Source organism: Anabrus simplex, chromosome 13 (assembly GCF_040414725.1).
Source record: "Anabrus simplex isolate iqAnaSimp1 chromosome 13, ASM4041472v1, whole genome shotgun sequence".
NCBI lineage: Eukaryota > Metazoa > Arthropoda > Insecta > Orthoptera > Tettigoniidae > Anabrus > Anabrus simplex.
In genome coordinates, this window is record NC_090277.1 from 72,385,089 (window position 1) to 72,407,536 (window position 22,448).

Here is a 22,448-nt window from a genome sequence, read left to right on the forward strand (position 1 = left end):
AAAAATGCGGAAGAGAATGACGGTTAGCGTAGAAGAGAAGTGCAATGTTTCGATCGCCAGATCATAGAAGTGTTTTAATATCCGTTATAAGGAAAACCGTCAAATGTATTATTTATTGTCATTATATATATACCGTCCTTAAGATTGGTGTTGGTACACTGAGTGTCCATCGCGTTTTACTGTGGGCTGAAGATGAAAATGACGTAGGAAGGGAGAGGGTGAAACACGTTGTCGACATGAACGAAGTGGTCTGTTGAAAGCTTAACGTCACCAGCCAACCATGAAGGCGTCACTCCATATGGACAGCGAGGAGAGGTTTGTACTTGAATCCAGGCTTTTGGTGTACCACCACCTCTTCTACCCTGCCGGTCAACAACAGGACTCGAACCAGCTTGATGCTTTCGACACAAGTTGTGATCTGACCCCAATGTCGAACGAAGAGTCAAGTGAATATTCCGAACTTTCGAAGTGTGCACGGTACCTCACTGCCACTTTTCTTATTGACTTCCTCTAGGTCAGGTCTGCTTCTAACTTGACAATTTTAGGTTTCTTTCTTATGGATTTGTCGGCAGTGCTCTTCCTGACGCCAGTTCTATGTGGAAGTATGCGTGTAACTGCTCACACTAACCACTACTGACTGACTATTTTTGTTATGACTTTATAATTCAATTATAATTTATCTTGTAGTGCTACCACCTGTCCAGTCTTGGCGGACCAGAGGTCTGGGAGAACCACACCCAGGTGCCATGTACGATATTTACATATTAGAACGTTATCTCTTTAAAAGGAGACACTGGTAAGCAGGCAGCAGAGTGGCGCAGTGGAAGCGTGCTGGGCCCATAACCCAGAGGTCCGTGGATCGAAACCACGCTCTGCTAAGTATTTTTGCTCTGTGAAGTCCCCGGTGCAGCAAGGAGACACACTTCCGCTGATGAGAGTTGAAGAAGCACGCTTCTGTCTTCACACGAAGATTGATTTTTACTGCCACTTACTTGAACTTCTACGGTTCGTCACTGTGATTAGTTGCCACCCCCCGGAGGCTAGGGTTCGATTCCCGGCTCTGCCACGAAATTAGAAAAGTCGTACGAGGGCTGGGACGGGGTCCACTCAGCCTCGGGGGGTCAACTGAGTAGAGGTGGGTTCGATTCCCACCTCAGGCACCCTGGAAGTGGTTTTCCGTGGTTTCGCACTTCTCCTCTATACAATTGCCGGAATGGTACCTAACTTAACACCAAGGCCGCTTTCTTCCCTCTTCTTTGTCTATCCCTTCCAATCTTCTCATCCCCCCGCAAGGCCCGTGTTCAGCATAACAGGTGAGGCCACCACGGCAAGGTACTGGTTATCCTCCCCAGTTGTATCCCCCGACCCAGGGTCTGAAGCTCCAGGACACTGGTCTTGGGGCGGTAGAGGTGGGAACCGTCGCCGAGTCCGAGGGAAAAACCAACCCTGGAGGGTAAACAGATAAAGGAGAAGAAGAAGCAGAGTAAGAAGAAGAACTACGTTTTTTAAAGACACCGACGTCCTGGGGAAATGATTTTACCAATAAATCAACCGACACAACGCTGACGTATTTGATCGACTTCAAGTAGCACTTAACGAGCGGGGGACGAGCCCACACACTTGAGCAGTGAGAACAAAATTCGTCACCACCAAGCTGTAATTTAGTTGAATTCTCATTTATTTTAGGAGTATGAGGAGCTTGGAATTATGTCCTGTTCAGGATTTTGAGAGAGTTACTCTACACCTCGCCGAGGAAAAATAGTTAGCAGAGCGTGGTTTCGATCCACGGACCTCTGGGTTATGGGCCCAGCACGCTTCCACTGCGCCACTCTGCTACTTGGTTACAGATGTCCTTTAAAGACATATCAATGCTAACTACGAGATAACGAACGACTTTCTAATATGTAAATATCGTACACTACACCTGGCTGGGTGTGGTTCTCAACCTCTGGTCCGCGAAGATCGCACACATACCGAAAACCATGGCGCAACATCCAATAAAGCGACCGCTGCTCAGCCCGAAGGCCTCCAGATTACGAGGTGTCGTGTGGTCAGCACGACGGATCGTCTCGGCCGTTATTCTTAGCTTTCTAGAAAGGGGCCGCCATCTCACCGTCAGATGGCTCCTCAGTTCTAATCACGTAGGCAGAGTGGACCTCGAACCAGCTCTCAGATGCAGGTAAAAGTCCCTGACCTGGCCGGGAATGGAACCCAGGGCCTCCGGGTAAGAGGCAGTCACGCTACCCCTATATGGCGGGGCCGGCTAGATCGCACACGGGAGAGTACTAAAATTAGAATTGAATTTGAACAATCATAACAAAAATAATCAGTAGTGATTAGCTGCCACCCCCGGAGGCCGGGTTCGATTCCCATCTCAGCCATCCTTGAAGGGGTTTTCCGTGGTTTCCCACTTCTTTTCCAGGAAAATGCCGGAGTGGTAACTAATTCAAGGCCACGGCCGCTTCCTTCCCTCTTCCTAGTATATCCCTTCCGATCTTCCCATACCCTTACAAGGCCCCTGTTCAGCATAAAGCGTGAGACCACCTGGGCGAGGTACTGGACCTTCTTCCCAGCTGTATCTCCGACCTAACAACTCACGTTGCAGGACACTGCAAGACAGGCGGTACAGGTGGGATCTCTCGCCGAGTCTGAGGGAAAATACGACCCTGGAGGGTAAACAGATTAAAGGCTAGATCGCACACGGGAGAGGACTAAAATTAGAATTGAATTTTAACAATCGTAACAAAAATAGTCAGTAGTGATTAGCTGCCACCCTCGGAGGCCGGGTTCGATTCTCGGCTCTGCCACGATACACGTGTTCCGCAACTTTGTCGCTTGGTGTGTGTAAGAAAAAGAAAGAAAGAAAGATGATATTTCTTTTTTTTTTTTTTGCTAGTTGCTTTACGTCGCACCGACACAGATAGGTCTTATGGCGACGATAGGACAGGAATGGGCTAGGAGTGGGCAGGAAGCGGCCGTGGCCTTAATTAAGGTACAGCCCCAGCATTTGCCTGGTGTGAAAATGGGAAACCACGGAAAACCATTTTCAGGGCTGCCGACAGTGGGGTTCGAGCCTACTATCTCCCGAATACTGGATACTGGCCGCACTTAAGCGACTGCAGCTATCGAGCTCGGTAGATGATATTTCATCATCATCAATATCATCATCTGTTTACCCTCCAGGTTCGGCTTTTTCCACGGACTCGCGAGGGATCCCACCTCTATCGCCTCAAGGGCAGTGTCCTGGAGCTTCAGACTCTTGGTCGGGGATACAACTGGGGAGAATGACCAGTACCTCGCCCAGGCGGCCTCACCTGTTATGCTGAACAGGGGCCTTGTGGAGGGATGGGAAGATTGGAAGGGATAGGCAAGGAAGAGGGAAAGAAGCGGCCGTGGCCTTAAGTTAGGTACCATTCCGGCATTCGTCTGGAGGAGAAGTGGGAAACCACGGAAAACCACTTCCAGGATGGCTGAGGTGGGAATCGAGCCCACCTCTACTCAGTTGACCTCCCGAGGCTGAGTGGACCCCGTTCCAGCCCTCGTACCACTTTTCAAATTTTGTGGCAGAGCCGGGAATCGAACCCGGACCTCCGGGGGAGGCAGCTAATCACACTAACCACTACACCACAGAGGCGGACGGGATGATATTTAAGAAATAGAAAAGCTAAATGTTTCTCATCAGGGAGAATCTCTAACTGTTCTTGCCGTGGCCGAGAGGTTACATCAGTAATGCAGCAGCCAGCACGGTGCACCCAATGTGCAGTACTGCTCTTTACAACACACTGGGAGCAAAACAAACAACTATATAATCGTATTTTGAGAACCGCTACCATGAAAGCTATTAAGGCGATTCGAAGCGATTTCCTTGAAGCCTTCATTGTGTAGAGAGAGATACTCGTTATCAGTAAAGCAATATAGCATATGATATGTTGTTAAAACACGATAAAGCGTTGTGTGCTATCAGATTATCACAGGCAGTGTTGTAAACAGACGATGCTACAGATTTGCAATGTAAAATTATATAAACACATCGTAGTGAATAGCTGCCTACATTCCCTTTATGTCGCAGTGCGAGCATCTCCACTGCGCTCAACTGAACGGGGTTTGTTTCACCTTCTGTGCCGAGCATTTGCCAGCCTTCTACACAGAGAATTAGGAAGAACAAAGAGCCCTATTATGCTTAAAGTGATACATTCCCGGCCCAGAATAATAACTGACGACTTCTGGTACAATAACATGCAAAACATGAAAAAGACATATTAACGTTTAAAAGCCCGGCTCCGTGGATAAATGGTTAGCGTGCTGGCCTTTGGTCACAGGGGTCCTGGGTTCGATTCCCGGCAGGGTCGGGAATTTGAAGCATAAATGTCGCTGGCACGAGGGCTAGGTGTAGGTGTCGCCATTATCATTTCTTCCTCATCACGACGCGCAGGTCGCCTACGGGAGTCAAGGCATCTGGCGAGCCGAACTTGTCGTCGGACACTCCCGGCACTGAAAGCCATACGCCATTTCATTTCATTTACGTTTAATTTTTCAGATGCAAAATATGTATAACTACAGAACAGAAAATATACAAATTAACTGTTGTTTTCTCCTTATGTTTCTAAAACACACTATTGAATTAGGTCGGCAGAATTTAAGGGATCTTGCTTCCACATCTATAGCAAATTAATTATCATTATTTTCATTTTACGTTTATTGCGCATGCATACATCTTCCAGCGCTCGCCACCACAATTCTCTATTTGTAACTAGTTCCGTATAGTTCTATTGTAGTTGCTTAGCTACGGAATTCTACACTGGTAGAGAATCCTAAAGGAAATATTGTACACGTCGTGAATAAGATATTATTAAATTGCATAATAATTAAAATTTAATTTTAGGCACTTTTTAAAACTACCATTACTTCTTCTTCTTCTTTTCCGACGGCTTTTCCCACATCTGTGGGGTCGCGGGGGCGAACTACGTCGCACATGTGGATATGGCCCTCTTTTTACGGCCGGATGCCCCTCCTGACGCAACCATATATGACAGGATGTAATCACTATTGCGTGTTCCTGTGGTGGTTGGTAGTGTAGTGTGTTGTGTGAATACGAAGAGGAGAGCGTTCGGACGCACATAAACACCCAGTCCCCGAGCCAGAAGAATTAATCAGAAGCGATTAAAATCCGCGACCCGGGCGGGAATAGACCCCGGGACCCGCTGAACCGAAGGGCAGTACGCTGACCATTCAGACAGCAACTACCATTCCATCCAGCGTTAATGAAGTTATTTTCAGCCAAAACTGCAGTGATTTATTTTCCGAGAGATTTTCATTAAATTCTGTTCACCCATTTTCTCGTGATGAGCGTTCATACATCCATACCTAACAGAAAATTGAAAAGTGCATTGTTTCTGTGGACACGACCGATACAGAAATACCATTCTTTTTAAATTCTGAGCAATGTACAGACAAAAACCTTGTTATATGTATCTTATCGTCTCCCTCTTTGGTGTAGTGGTTAATGTGATTAGCTGCCAACAGCGGAAGTCCGGATTCGATTCCCGGCTCTGCCACGAAATTTGAAAAGTGGTACAAGGGCTGGAACGGGGTCCACTCATCCTCGGGAGATCAAATGAGTAGAGCGAGGTTCGATTCCCACCTCAGCCATCGTCGAAGTGGTTTTGTTTTCCGTGGTTCTCCCTCGTCGTCCAGGCAAATGCCTGGATGGTACTTAACTTAAGGCCGCTTCCTTGTTTATCCCTACTGATCTTCCCATCTCTCCATAAGGACCCTGTTCAGAATAGCAGGTGACGCAGCCTGGGAGAGGTACTGGTCCTCCTCCCCAGTTGTAACCCTCGACCCAAAGTCTCACGCTCCAGGATACTGACCTTGAAGCGGGATCCCTCGCCGAGTCCGAGGGAAAAACCAACCCTGCAGGGTAAACGGATTAGGAAAGGAAGAAAGAATGTAGAATAGCCTTTTGGATGTACGTGTGAAAACCTACAGCCTGTGACCGGGTGAGGGATGGAATGAGTGAAGCCCGAGGACAGGAATTGTGCCGGCTGCCGAGGCCTGACAGATGAAATGAAATGATATTGGAGAGTGTTGCTGGAGTGAAAGATGACAGGGAAAACCGGAGTACCCAGAGAAAAACCTGTCCCGCCTCCGCTTTGTCCAGCACAAATCTCACATGGAGTAACCGGAATTTGAACCACGGAATCCAGCGGTGAGAGGTCGACGCGCTGCGGTCTGAGCCACGGAGGTTTTTCTTGGACGTACGTGTCCCGTATTGCAAAGCAAACCTTTAATAATTGCTATCTTGCACACAACCAGTTCCCCTTCAAGTAAACCGGTCAGCCGTGTCGTATAAGAAAGTTACATCATATATAACTGATATTAGATCTTAATCCAAAAGCATAATGTCAACAAGCAGAGTGGCGCAGTGGAAGCGTGCTGGGCCCATAACCCAGAGGTCCGTGGATCGAAACCACGCTCTGCTAACGATTTTTGTTGAGTTGCAGTACACCGAACATTTATCGGATAGGTGAGAATTCCAGACGGAATTAATCGTGTCATGGTTTTACTAGTGTTTTGCTGGTCTAACGTTTCTGGACTACTAAAGCAGGAAATAACAAGGAGTGTCTTTTAATGGTTACCGAATGCTAAATCTCCATGCACAGTACAGAAATGTGTACTTATGACAATGCCAACACGACATAAAGCTTTGTGTTATTAAATATCCACCAACTGATTCTACCGAATTTTCACAGATATCATCGCAAAAATTTTCATTATAAGGAATATGAAAATTTGCTATTTGTGCTTCGCTCTTTGCCTCTGGCTGTTTAGGGTTTTTTACGTTCTATGATACACGCAAACAGCGTTTAATTTCGACGTTTATTTGTACTTATTGTATCCTTCTACCATGTTTTCTCTTCTTTTCTTCGTTTGTAATACAGGATAAGGTCCGCCTTTGTGGTGTAGTGGTTAGCGTGATTAGCTGCCACCCCCGGAGGTCCGGGTTCGATTCCCGGCTCTGCCACAAAATTTGAAAAGTGGTACGAGGGCTGAAACGGGGTCCACTCAGCCTCGGGAGGTCAACTGAGTAGAGGTGGGTTCGATTCCCACCTCAGCCATCCTGGAAGTGGTTTTCCGTGGTTTCCCACTTCTCCTCCAGGCGAATGCCGGGATGGTACCTAACTTAAGGCCACGGCCGCTTCCTTCTCTCTTCCTTGCCTATCCCTTCCAATCTTCCCATCCCTCCACAAGACCCCTGTTCAGCATAGCAGGTGAGGCCGCCTGGGCGAGGTACTGGTCATTCTCGCCAGTTGTATCCCGACCAAGAGTCTGAAGCTCCAGGACACTGCCCTTGAGGCGGTAGAGGTGGGATCCCTCGCTGTATCCGAGGGAAAAGCCGACCCTGGAGGGTAAACAGATGATGATGGTGATGAATACAGGATAAGAATTGTATTTGTAAGATGCCTAATATTTACGTGGCCTTCTTGGATTTGGGGTATAATTTCGTTCTCGGGTCGTTTTTCTATTAGGTGCTGACACGTTCAGCAGCGAACATCTTATGAAAGTTACTGCGGAACGCCTCTAAGCGTTGATACTACTTTCGGTATTCCGCCATTGAGCAATTCTGCAGTGGACATTGTGTTTGGATGGTTATTGACTCATTTGTGGCCCGTGTGGGTGGGGGCGGTAACACTTGCCTGTCGTAAGAGGCGACTAAAATGGGCCCCAGAGGCTCTCAATTTGGGAGCGTGGGTTGTGACCACGGGCATTGCTTCCACTTACTTGTGCCAGGCTCCTCACTTTTGTCTATCCTACCCGACCTTCCTTGGAATTCCTTCGACGGAATTAGGCTTTCGTGGGCTAGGGAGTCTTTCATTTTCACGCCGTTGGTGAGCCTTGACTCTCTTTGGCCGATACCCTCATTTTTTGAATTTTCGGACCCTTTCATTTTTTCCTCTGATTAGTGTTATATAGAGAATGGTTACCTAGTTGTACTTCCTCTTAAAACAATAATCACCACCACCACCTTAAAGCCATAATGTTATGCGTATGATTTGTCGACAAGCCTCAAGTACTACGTGCCAGCCCCGTGGTAGCGCCTTTCGGTACTTTCAGGATGGGGCTAGTGACTCAGACGACCTGGCTTACCTGTGAGTTTCTTGGAGATTCAACGAGAATGTTCTGCCTCGCGAAAAATCTAGCTCAAATCACTCGAGCTACAAAATGGTACGATTTTATGTACAATTCTGTATTACAAAACGATTATCGCAACATATTACGCGAGAAATTTCGTCTGGAATTTACACCAGTCCAGTTCATGAGACTAGTGGATGTACGGTGAACTAATAATAATAATCGTATGGCCTCAGCTACCGTTTGCAGACATTTCGATTTGACGCCATCTGGCTGTCTGCTCGTCAATTTCGACGTTCCGGTTTACTCTGTCTGCCATCTAGCGGACCTAGAGTAAACCGGATCTCTCTTGGGCGTCTATGGCTGAGATTTTAATTAATTTTGTCGGGTAAATACCAAATGTATCACCAGAGATCTTTTACATGCCGACATCGTACGACATGGAGTGTCGATTGCACTTTTTTCCGCCCTTCAAAAATCCGACTACCTCTGCCGGGTTTGAACCCGCTATCTTGGGATCCGGAGGCCGACACTCTACCACTTAGCAGAGCGTGGTTTCGATCCACGGACCTCTGGGTTGTGGGCCCAGCACGCTTCCACTGCGCCACTCTGCTACAGAACGTCTCTTTCCAGAAACATGGTTCACTATCAAATGATGCAACATTATGCTATGACACGGCTGACTGGTTTACTTGGAGGCGAACAGGTCATGTTCGTGTGTGAGAGACGTGAGGTTACGCCATATTTATCCGTGTTTGCGTCGAGCGTTCCTTTCCACTTCATCTTCGTAGTTTAACTGCTTTCCCTCGGGACGAAGTTCTGTCCGGCTTCATGGCTAAATAGTGTGGTGCAAGGGGACGCGGGTTCGATTCCCGGCAGGGTCGGGAATTGTAACCATCATTGGTTAATTTCTCTGGCACGGGGGTTGGGTGTATGTGTCGTCTTCATCATAATTTCATCCTCAACACGACGCGCAGGTCGCCTACGGGTGTCAAGTCAAAAGACCTGCACCTGGCGAGCCGAACATGTCTTCGGACACTCCCGCCACTAAAATCCATACGCCATTTCATTTTTTCATTGGCACCACTGCATATCTGCGAAATTTTCTTCATTTTACGTAAACTGTATGAATGTTTGGCGTGTTTTACAGGTGTGCAGATAACCTGTGTTATTGTGAAATTTGCAGTACATATTTATCATTCCATCGGCAAGTGATGTTTAAATATATTTCAAAGATCTTTATATTCCATAATGGGCAATTATGGTTTGATAGTCGTCTTCGTATATTTCTGCCCTATGGTTACTTAGTTGTACTTCCTCTTGAAGCAATAATCACCACCACCTTAGTGTCGCTTATCGTGGTATTTCATCTTCCGTTGTTGTGAGTTGGCGCTTGTTATATCTAATGTGTGTTCTACTGATTACCTTGTTTGTAAATATAAGTGAAGTTTGTAGTGGTGAGTCAAACTGGTAAGAAATATTACTATCAGTTCTTCAGACAGGGTTACTCTCGTGTGTTCTTCACTCCAGGAAAGAAGAGAGATTTGCGTTTTGTTGCTTGTGTGCGTGTGATATCAACATAACATCTGGAGGAAAGAGCGCACCCAGGTGTTAATATAAAGAAATATCTTCATTGGGGTTGTTACGGGGTTACCTGTGGACCAGCAGAGGTGAAAGAAGGTGCCGGGGTGATTAAGTCTACAACAGTAACTACAATGCCACGAATTGATTTAAAACTTTAACAAGGGTTATATTTCTTTAGAATTTCAAAAATCAACAAATAACAATGTAACAGGTACCAGTAGCAATAATCAAGTCTAGGAAAGACAAGATTGGTGGTATAAACAGATCTTGGGATTCAAGCCCTCACTCTACAATTCCTGAGCTTTTAGCTCAAATTTACGAAAGATCACAATTTTACACAAGGGCAGAAATCCCCTAATACATGGAGCACTAGCTCCGTAATTTACAATATCAAGCCTCCTAGAGGCACTTTTACAACACTCGAAAAAGAACTAACGTGCTCTCTGTTTTCCAAGCCTATTCAAGGCGATATCAGAAAATTACAATCACTTGCCATCAAGGCACAACTTACAAATTTGAAACAGGGGTATCTAGTACCCAACCTATTGGGCCGTAGCGGAAAGGAACAGGTTAAGTAACTGGCCCGAAACACAAATTGAATGTAGGCGTGTACTTGCACTCCTAAATATGAATTCTTAAAACCAAAAGGGCACTAGGCCGATGAAACAGGAGCTATTACCAAACTATGGAGGTGACTCGTATAAGAATAAATCAGGACTTTACGGAAAGGAAGAAAACCAGTTACAAAACGTAGTCACCTCAAACCAATATGAAAGGGAGCTCGAGAGGGTACATCACCCTTTATCCCCGATTCACAGTTAAAGATATTATGAAGTTATTACATAAGCCGGCAGAAGTTACATTTTCAGAAAAGTAGGTTACATAGTTAAAGTTTCGGACCTCTCCTTCGGGTTAAACTGCAGAGCTAGCAAGGAATAAAGATATTAATTGGCAATTACCTTGTCGGTGTACTGCTGCCTGATGAAAAAGGCGCCGCCCGCCTCCTTCTTGACACACACACTAAGTTAGATGACGATCAATTGGCCAAGAGACGTGAAAATCCGCAGTTTATAAACCCTCGGGGAAAGTTCGAGACCTTTCATGAAGAAACCAGCCACACCCTCTCACTTTATTGGTGAATTTAAAAGTTACACTCAAAATCGAGGAAGAAGCCTGTGATAGGCGGAAAATTAATTACAGAAATTCGTGATTGGCTAAATTCAAACCAGGCGGAAAGAAAAGATAAATATTGCCAACCCAAAAATAAGGAACATTAATTAGTTAAAAAACTTATGAATACAAAACTTCTTTAAATCAAAGTTCCTTCACTTCGCACCAGGGTGCATGATCATAGCTTTTGTAGTGACATCTGTTGAAGAAAGTCCAAACTTCCTGATGAAGGGCAAACAAAACAAGTAGAAATTCACAGAGTACTGCAAAAATTCACAATAACACAATTACGTCAAATTACTGTAGTGACATCTTCTGAGTAAAGGTTTAAGTAGGTGTAGTTTCAAGTTCGCTGTTTCTCCCGTAGAGGAGTTCTTTTAGGCGCAAGATTTAAATGCGTGGCGTTGGGGTGTACCTCCCATACTTGGGATTGTAAATAAAGGGTACAGATCTCTGCACATGATTATGAGAGTATTTAGGGGTTGTAGTAAGGATGTAAAGGAGAGGGTTAAATGGTATGTTCCGGGCTGTCAGAGGAGAGATGGCGTCGGAGGACATCAGTAGACGAATATGTTTGAGCGGTGTCTTTAAAAGTAGGAAAGATCACAATATGAAGATAAAGTTGGAATTCAAGAAGACAAATTGGGGCTATATTCATTTATAGGAAGGGGAGTTAGGGATTGGAATAACTTACCAAGGGAAATGTTCAATAATTTTCCAATTTCTTTGCGATCATTTAAGAAAAGGCTAGGAAAACAACAGATAGGGAATCCGCCACCTGGGCGACTGCCCTAAATGCAGATCAGTAGTGATTGATTGATTGATTGAGGGCATATAAGTCTGTGGTAAGATCCCAACAAGAATGTGGTTCCAGTGTATGAGACCTCACCTGGATTACTTGATTCCAGAACTTGGAAAATATTTAAAGAAAAGCAGCTCGATTCCTTCTGGGTGATTTTCTACAAAAAAGCAGTGTTACGGAAATGTTGCGAAGTTTAGGCTGGGAAGACTTGGGGGAAAGGAGACGAGCTGCTCGCCTAAGTGGTATGTCCCGAGCTGTCAGTGGAGACATTGCGTGGAATGACATTAGGAGACGAATAAGTTAGAGCGGTGCTTTTAAAAGTAGGAAGATCACAATTTGAAGATGAAGTTAGAATTCAAGATTACAAATTGGGATAAATATTCGTTTATAAGAAGAGGAATTAGGGATTTCCAAATTATTTGCAACCATTTAAGCAAAAGCTTGGAAAATAACGGATGGATAGGGAATTGGCTACCTGAGCGATTGCTCTAAATGCAGATCAGTAGTGATTGATTGATATTTCTTTTTTGCTATTTTAGGTCGCATTATTTAAGAAACAAACATTATTACTGTGACCCTTAAAACATCATGTCGCACCGACACAGATAGGTCTTATGGCGACGATGGGACAGGAAAAGCCTAGGAGTGGGAAGGAAACGGCCGTGGCCTTAATTAAGGTAGAGCTCCGGCTTTTGCCTGGTGTGAAAATGGGAAACCACGGAAAACCATTTTCAGGGCTGCCGACAGTGGGGCTCGAACCCACTATCTCCCGATTACTGGATACTGGCCGCACTTAAGGGACTGCAGCTATCGATTGATATTTCTCTTTCTCAATACAACATAAGACGTTTGTTCTCTATAAATAAAGTTAAGATTAACAACTTGTTCCATAAATGGACTTGCTAACCGAACACAATGTTCCCGCTGTACTCGAGGTGGAATAAAGGTTTGATTCCTGAAGTTCATTTTATGAATATGTTGTGTTAGACAAATGCTGAAATAGTGTATCTTGGTCCGGTCACGGTCGCTCCTTCTTTATTCTTTGTGTGACTGAAAGTTCCTCGTATCCCTAACAAACCAACGGATTCGTCAAAGGAAGAGAGACCGTGAAGATAATAATAATTCTCCTGGTCAGGGAACTGTCCTATATCCCCACTTCACCAGCGCGCAGAATCAAGTGGTGCGAGCTGAATGAATCACGTTCCAATATTAGCAGTACGTCTGCGATTCTACGGAACTCACACCAGTTGTCTCATTTGAGGTCTATGGGTGCCTTCACACGTACCACACGCTGCAGTTAAGTTCAACCACTGTCGCAGTCTGTGGACGATATTACCCACAAAATGTCACTGACAGTGGCCGAACGCTGTAACAGCGCTGGAGCTCGGACCACAGGCGTTCCCTTCGTTTCCAGCCGATAATACTGTACATCCCCGCTCTAGAGCTGGTGAAAAATGGGGAACGAAAGTGATTTCTTTGATACGGACATACTTTTGATATACCATCCCCCCATAGGCGTGTTCTTCCGTTCTCCTCTTTTCTATAATAGGATGAATCCAGTAAATTCTACTTCGATGACGCCGTCTTCGTCGACATAACAAAAGCCACATCAATGCTTCCTCTTCGAAATCCATTTCAGTCGTGCGTGCTTTTTACGGGTGTAAAGTGGTTGGAAAGATTGTGGCCAATGTGAACTTCAAACAACCACAAATAACCACTTAATTGTGGTTAAGAGTGGTCGATTGTAGCCACAACAGAAAGACTCAAGAACCACCGTTTTATGGTTGGGAAGTGGTACGTGTGAAGGCAGCCTATTACAAGACTTGGCACGCTGAGTAAGCAGATTGGCGCATTAGAAGGGTGCTGGGACCATAACCCAGAGGTCCGTTGATCGAAACCACGCTCTGCTACTACACAGCAGAAGGACAGAATCACTTGACCTACACCGGTCAGAACTCGTAAAGGCTCTGTTCAAGTCGGGTTATTTGCAGCGTTAACTTCTAACATGGAAGATAAGCCGTCATAACGCCCGCTCTAGCGTCAAGAACGACTCCATGGATTCTTAGCTAAGGACGTGGGTTGGCGATCAGGGGACCCTTACCTGAGTCCTGGTATCCTATCCGACCTCCCACAGTCAACACTTGTTCTTTTCCGACACCGATGGTATTAGGTTTCCGAGGGCATTTTCACACCCTTCGTGGCCCTTGCCTCTTTCACTGATACCTTCATTTTTCGAAGTGTTGGATCCGTTCCATTTTTTCTCTCTGATTAGTGTTAATAGAGGATGGTTGCCTAGTTATACTTTCTCTTAACGCAATTATCACCATCACCACCAAATATCCCACCTTCAAATGTATCTGCAATTGTTGACCCGCAGTGGATCTGGAACTAGCCCGTCACATCCAGCCCGAGAGTGGAGCCCTGCCACTGGTAGACCACAAGAGTACTCGTGGCATACAAGGGACCATGGCCTACCAAGCGACCGCTGCTCAACCTCAAGGCCTGCAGATTACGAGGTGGCGTGTGGTCAGCACGACGAATTCTCTCGGTCGTTAGTCTTGGCTTTCTAGACCGGAGCCGCCACCCCACCGTCGATTAGCTCCACAATTGTAATCACGTAGGCTGAGTGAACCTTGAACCAGCCCTCAGCTCCAGGTAAAAATCCCTGATATGGCCGGGAATCGAACCCGGAGCCTTCGAGCAAGAGACAAGCACGTTATCCCTACTCCACGGGGCCGGCTGCTATTATGATAGCGATAACCAAATTGTCCCATGCGAGGTCTATACGATGTGACTCATGAGTATGCAGTCATTGACCTTGGTACTTCAAGATTAGTTTAACGTGGGATGTTTGGAATGAAAAGTCACATCCCTGCAGTTTCGGTTCCACGAAAAATCTGAGGCCCTGTAGATAAGATCATTATATTAACAGTGACGTAATGAGCTTGAATGAAAGATGTTAGTGATATATGACTTTAGGAATCAAAGCAATTAGCAGAACGTGGTTTCGATCCGCGGACCTCTGGGTTATGGGCTCAGCACGCTTCCACTGCGCCACTCTGCTCACTTGTACTATCGACTTCTTATCTCAGAGCCATATATGAAGCAAACGTAGGAACTGAGAGATGACTCAGTCTCTTTCGAGACGAGTTCCACGCGGGGTGGAGATTACACCACATGTAATGTTGTGGGTGCTCCTCAGCTCGTGATAACTTACAAAAACTCTATTGAACACATTTTTCCTACGAGATGGGACAACACGGTGGGAGCAGATATTAATTAAATACATCGAACATTTCTTTCTTTCGTTCTTTCTTTTTTTCATAAACATTTTACCCTCCAGGGTCGGTTTTTCCCTCGGACTGAGCGAGAGATCCAACCTCTACCGCCTGAAGGGCAGTGTCCTGGAGCGTGAGACTTTAGGTCGGGGATACAAATAGGGAGAAGGACCAGTACATCGTCCAGGCGATCTCACCTGCTATGCTGAACAGGGACATTTTTTGGGGGGGGGGGAAGATAAAAATGATAAGGATAATAATGATGGTTGTTGCTAGGTCATCGGCCCCTAGGAATGGATAGACAAGGAAGAGAGAAGGAAGCAGCCGTGGCCTTAACTTAGGTACTATCCCAGTATTTGCCTGTAGGAGAAGTGGGGAACTACGGAAAATTACGTCGAGGGTGGCTGAGGTGGGAATCGAACCTCTTCTGTTCAGTTGACCTTCCGAGGCTCAACGGACGCCGTTCCAGTCCTCGTACCACTTTTCGTGGTAGAGTCCGGAAACGAACCCGGGCCTCCGGGGGTGGCAGGTAATTACACTAACCACTACACCACAGAGGCGAACAATAAATAATCTGCCACTATGTGCACTGCAGAATACCGTATTTAAATTGTTTACAAACACTTGTACCAATAGAAAGAATCTGAACAAGTCAGCAAAAAGGAAATCTATGGCGGGCTGACTAGCTCAGGCGGTAGAGCGCTAGCCTTCTGAGCCCAGGTCGAGCCTGGCTCAGTTCGGTGGTTTCTGAAGCTGCTCAAATACGTCAGCCTCGTGTCGGTAGATTTACTGGCACGTAAAAGAACTCCTGCGGAACTAAATTCCGGGACCACGGCGTGTGAGGTTCTCTACGGTCCTATACACAGCGAGCAGGATGTAGTCGGCACTTGACACTACCACTGTCTAAATCATCCAAATATTGAAGAATTTTCGTGTCGATCAGCCCAGCCGTTTAAATTTGGAAAGAAAGTGAACGCACAAAATAGCAATAGAACAAAATAAACTCTAAACTAAACCGAAAACAACTATGAAATGTCACAAACATTCATGGACAGAGCGAGTTGGCCGTGCGGTTAGAGGTACGCAGCTGTCAGTTTGGATCCGGGAGATAGTGGGTTCGAACCCCACTGTCGGCAGCCCTGAAGATGGTTTTCCGTGGTTTCCCCATTTTCACATTACGCAAATGCTTGGGCTGTAGGTTAATTAAAGACACGGCTGCTTGCTTCCCCCTCCTAGCTCTTTCCTGTCCCAAAAGAACTATCTGTGTCGGTGCGACGTAAAGAAACTTGTAAAAAGAAAAACACTTATGGTCAACAGATTTCATTTGTCAAAATGATAATATTTCATAGAACTCCATCTGTGGAGTAAAACGAATAGGTCTCTATAATGATCATCTGGTTGCCACAGAAATGACCAAGACATCTAAATATGACAGAGCCGAAGATGTATTAGCATGCTCACCGAAACCTCTTGCGGCGATGGTCGTTCGGTGTGCCGAGTTTCGCATCAGGTCTGTAGAGCCATAGCAGTGAATGTGCCTTTTGAGTATAGAGATATGCAACTTAGTACCTACACCAAGATCAGCTACAAGTTGTTGTTCTTTAAGATATGAAATGGCGTATGTCCGGCTCGCCAGCTGCAGGTCTTCCTTTTCTTCCCGTAGGTGACTTGCGCGTCATGATGAGGATGAAATGATGATGAAGACGACACATACACCTAGCCCCCGTGCCAGCGTAATTAACCGATGATGGTTAAAATTTTGACCCCGCCGGAAATCGAACCCGGGACCCCTGAGCCCGGACGCTAACACTCTTGCCATTTAGCCGAGGAGCCAGACTTCTTAAAGAAGAGAGAGTGTGATATATTTTTGATTGGATTATTCCGTTTCTGAAGGGAGCAGAAATTGATAGCAGAGGATGGTTTCCATGCACGGACCTATGCGCTACTCAACCTGTGCCACCCTGATCCTAGCAGCTGTACCTTCCTTTAAATGAGGCATGGCCATTCGGGAGTTCATGGCCTAACATCCAGCATTTAGAATGTTAATATTACAGGCAGTTTCTTTCCAGAGGTGTGAAATAGTCGAGATGTGATGCTCTCCTCCACCAGACGTGAAGATTGTGGAAACTAAACCCTGGTGTTTAGGTGTTAAGACATTTCTTAACTTGCCTTGTAAGGTAAAAATGGTGCGGCTCTACGTTCTATGTGCGGTCCGTCCTTAATGTTATAACAGGTCGCTGCAATAATTGCCCGATGTGAACTTCTACAAAACCACCTCCAAGAAACTCAGGGCCCCCTCGGTGGATCGAGTAGCCGAGACCCTGAAGAACCAAACCAGCAATCTTCCCTCCCTCCCCTCCCCCCCCCCCCAGCCAAGCACAGTAAGAAAACCAAGTATGTCCTCACTTCCTTTCATTATCGGCCTTCACATCATAATTACATCGGCCTTCACATCAAAATTACACCAACTAAGATGGAACACTGGTCGCGGGAGACGAGGCGGTGCACTACATTATGCTGCCAATTAACGATGCTTAAACACCTGTTAAATGTACAATTAGTTCAAAATTACAGTGCAACTAACAACTAGCACACGCAATGAATACAGTTGCGTACACAACAATGACAGGGCCCTCTGGTGCTTACACTGACAAAATTCAACAGTGAAGCAACATTGGGCATGGCTAGTACCCGAATGGGTGACCCGGCCACCTGTCATTGAAACATAAATTTACTGGAACTATCCCACCAGCCATGGCACGAGGGCATTCAATCATGCTCCCCAAATACGCAATAACGAACTTCATACAAATTACAGCCAACCATTCCAACAATTATTATTATTATTATTATTATTATTATTATTATTATTATTATTATTATTATTATTATTATTAATATCAACTAACATTATATTTATCGTTATTAATACTTATTTTCCATAACAGCCCAGATAAGGATCGCTAAAGCGAAACCGGCGCTGGGATAATAAGCAAATAACAGGATATTTGGGCCCGATGTGAAGTGGACATGGGACTCCACATGAATGAGCATTTGCATGACTGGCCATCCCCATGGATGTTTGCAAGACTACCCTTTTCCTAATAATTCCCTCTTGTTGTTCTTCCCAAATTCCACCTTGAAAGTCTTGCAGGCGGCCATGAACCTGGGGATGTCTTAGGACGACCGCGACAGGGTAACCAGTGCCGAAAGGAGATATTAACAGAGGGAGGCTTCCCATAACGGAGGGGCTGGAAGTAGCTTTTCCACGCCAGGTTTGGCCATTCGTCAAACAGGTAAGTGGGGGAACTCGTTCCAGCTCAACTCCAACGAGACAAGCCTGGCTGAGCACTTGCCTTCTGAGCAAGAGAGAAAATCTTTGTCATTGGTTTAGGAGATGTTATTGTACTCTACTTGGCAGTGACGATTAAATAGGTCTTTCTATTGAATTATGGGAGTGACGCCATATTAATTATTCCTTCATCTGTCCGTCCTTCTTTCTTTCTTAATCCGTTTACCCTCCAGGGATTGATTTTCCCTCGGACTCGGTGAGGGATCCCACATCTACCGCCTCAAATGCAGTGTCCTGGAGCGTCAAACTTTTGGGTTGAGGTGGATACAATTGGGAAGGAGGACCAGTACAGTGCCCACCTGCTATGCTGAAGAGGTGCATTGCGGGGGGATGGGAAGATTGGAAGGGATAGACAAGGATGAGGGAAGGAAGCAGCCGTGGCCTTAAGTTAGGCAGAAGTAGGAAACCACGGAAAACTACTTACTTCAAGAATGGACGAGGTAAAAATCGAACACCGTCTACCCACTTGACCTCCCGAGGCAGAGTGGATCCCGTTCCAGCCCTCGTACCGCTTTTCAAATTTCGTGCCAGAGTCGGGAATCGAACCCGGGCCTCCGGGGGTCGCAGGTAATCGCACTAACCACTAAACCACAGAGGCAGCCATTCTCTTGATGTGCTTCCTCCTTATCTTTCTTTCGTTGTCTGGACAGCTCTTGTTTCAATATAATTTCGTGTAATGTTTTGTTTTCATGGAATCATTTGTTGTATTTTTGTAGTTATTGCTTCATAGTCATACTACCGTAAGTAGCCATTGCCGCCGGGATATCTTCCTATTGTATAATAATAATAATAATAATAATAATAATAATAATAATAATAATAATAATAATAATAATAATAATAATAATAATAATAATAATAGACCAGTCACAGTAGTACGTGCTGTGAAGACAAATGGGGTGTAGTAGTCATATTTTACTGCATAACTGAAGCATAAACACTGATCACGAGAGGCTGTAACGGAGCTCAAGTCTCGCGATAACGAGCTGCCTGCCATCTGTCGGAGCGTTACGAAGGCCGTAAGCCACTCCATAACACGTTACCGTAAAAACGAATGGCCGTGTTATCTCAAGTCTAGCCTGTGTTTAGCTGCTTACACTCCATTACGTACTACTACCAACAGCAAATGAGGATTAATTCTTATAACCTTGTTTGTAACATTCAGATTTTAGGTTCACTGATACAGCAGAGCATAAAGTTATACGTCCTGGCCATAAATTCTTGCTGTCGGTTATGATAGAGTGTTTGGTCCAGTGACAGTCTATCGTACTGTATTTACACGCGCATTTCCCTTTGAATGAATTATGGGGCGTGTTCAGTGTCTGAGGTGTTCTCATTGTATTGTCTGAATAATGAGAAAGGACTGTGAAAGGACTATATTTTTATTTACGACTATTATAAGACTTGCAGGAGGGAAAAATAAATAGATCGCCGGAACAATAATCTGAAAATAATGGATTTTTAATTTTTTAGCACTTTAAGATTAGTTAGAAATTACTAGAACTGTTTATTCTTATAGGCCGTCCGAAACGTTGGCTGAATGAACAGCGTAGAAGCATTCGATTCAGAAGAGCTGGGGTTCGAGTCCCGGACCCGATACGCACCTTCATCTACACACGACACATCACACTACTAGTCATCACAGCAGCGCGCAATTGTGATTACATCACATTACATAGGTCTGCCGTCAGCAAGAGCACCCGCTCATGGAACTGCGCCAAATCCACACGAAGTGTCGACCCCAAGAATATAGGAATAATAATAATAATAATAATAATAATAATAATAATAATAATAATAATAATAATAATAATAATAATAATAATAATAATAATAATAATAATAATAATAATAATAATAATAATAAGTTCGCCTCTGTGGTGTAGTGGTTAATGCGATTAGCTGCCAACCCCGTAGGCCCGGTTTCGATTCCCGGCTATGCCACGAAATTTGACAAGTGGTACGAGTTCTTGAACGGAGTCCACTCAGCCTTCAGAGGTCATCTGAGTAGAGGAGGTTCGATTCACACCTCGGCCATTCTCGAAGTGGTTTTCCGTGGTTTCCCACTTTTTCTCCAGGCAAATGCCGGGATGGTACCTAACTTGAGGAGACGGCCGCTTCTTTCCTCTTCCTTGTATATCCATTCCAATTTTCCCATCCCAACACAAGGCCCCTGTTCAGCATAGTTGGTGAAGCCGCCTGGGCGAGGTACTGGTCCTCATTCTCTGACCCTAAGTCTCCCACTGCAGGACGCCCTTGAAGCGGTAGAGATGGGATCTTTGGCTAAGTCCGAGGGAAAAACCAACCAAGAGACTCTGTTTAATTTAATTGCGTATGGCCTCCGGAGAAGCCTGGTGCAGGTCTTTTTCTAGTAGACGGCCTATTAGGCGACCTGCATGTCTGTGAAGATGAGGGCCCTACCTAGGATGATTTCTAATGTTGAATACGCCACACACACCCAGCCCCCGAGCCATTGGAATTAACCAATTAAGGTTAAAATCCCCGACCCGGCCGGGAATCGAACCCTGGACCCTCTGAACAGAAGGCCAGTACGCCAACGAGTCGGACAGGAGACTCTCGAATAAGACAAGTCGATCAGATTCTTTAAGCCTTATAAACGAAATGAAAGTAACATCATCGCCAAAGTCATCCTGTCTGCATTATGGTTGTTTGAACTGGACTGGAAGTGGTCCGATGTACGCGGGTTGTAAAGCGCAATAAGTGGTTGGGCATGAAGAACAGTCACTAATCAGAGTTAACACCAGAGCGCTCTGCTCGACGAGCCGTTACGCGGAGATAATAGTGTATCTGCCGACATAAAGAGAGGTGGAGAAGAAGTCAGCTCTAAACAAGTGTATTACAGCAAGTAGCGGCTTATCGCCCGGTAATGGGCCGCGTATCTCCAGCATCGACTGTGTTAGCTGTGGAGCCGGGGATTTATAGCACAACACGAACTCGTAAATACTCTGCCTGACAGCGACGTGGTGGGGAATACGTCCCACTCCTCGAATACTAATAATAATAATAATAATAATAATAATAATAATAATAATCGCCTCTGTGGTGTAGTGGTTTACGGTAATTAATTGCCATTCGTAGAGGCCCGGGTTCGATTCTCGACTCTGGCACGAAATTTGAAAAGTGGTACAAGGGCTGGAGCGGAGTCCACTCAGCCTCGGAAGGTCAAATGAGTAGAAGGGAATTCGATTCCCAGCTCAGCCATCCTCGAAGTGGTTTTCCGTGGTTTCCTACTTCTCCTCCAGGCCTCCTCGAGGCCCCTGTTCAGAATAGCATGTGAGGCCGCCTGGGCTAGGTACTGGTCCTCCTTGCCAGTTGTATACCCCGACCCAAAGTCTTACGCTCCAGGACACTGCCCTTGAGACGGTAGAGGTGGGATCCCTCGCTGAGTACGAGGGAAACACCAACCCTGGAAGGTAAACGGATTAAGAAAGAAAGAAAGAAAGAAAGAATAACAGTAATAATAATATGGTTCTCCGTGGTTTCCTATTTTTACCTGGCAAATCCTGAGCCTTACCTTCATTAAGGTCACGTCCGTTTCCTTAGAAATTCTAACCATTTCGTATTTTCACGCCCTGTGTGGCCCTTCCATATTTTTCTCTCTGATTAGTGTTATATAGATGATGGTTGCCTATTTGTACTTCCTCTTACAACAATAATCACCACCACCAGTAACCACTTCCCGTTATTGGAGAGACATTTCACCATCAGAATGTTGGCCGGCAGCGTAGGAGAAGTGGTGGTATAGGCCTAGTATTTAGAATCACTAGATTGCGTGCCAAAAGTCTGAATTAGATTCCAACCTTCTCAGCAGTGCTGATGTGGAGTGAGGACATATGATGCTGTTGATGGTGATTCGTCCGTCGGATGGTGACGTTAAGTCTTGAACAGACCCCTTTGACTGTTGGATACGAGTAAGCTATGTGGGGATACCGAGTTTCACTCTCTTCCTCTCTCATCATCATCACCATCATCAGGACTCGGAAGTTGAGGAAAATCCTTTTATTCTCGAGTGTGCAAGACGAGGCCTAACATATTATATGTTCATTCTGGGTCATTGTAGGCCAGAAAATGGAGAGTTTTATTTGCCCTTTTTACCTTTTCAGCGGTT

The 22,448-nt window shown here is 45.4% G+C and overlaps 1 protein-coding gene and 1 non-coding gene across 2 annotated transcripts in view; one reads left to right on the top strand and one right to left on the bottom strand.

Annotated features, from left to right (window-relative positions):
- Positions 1–22,448, top strand: part of LOC136885078 (heat shock protein 68) — a 92,194-nt gene that overhangs the window by 12,430 nt on the left and 57,316 nt on the right. The gene's annotated exons all lie outside the window — the stretch shown is intronic.
- Positions 8,676–8,747, bottom strand: TRNAV-CAC (transfer RNA valine (anticodon CAC)). The gene has a single exon. It is a non-coding gene; the product is annotated as a tRNA-Val (tRNA).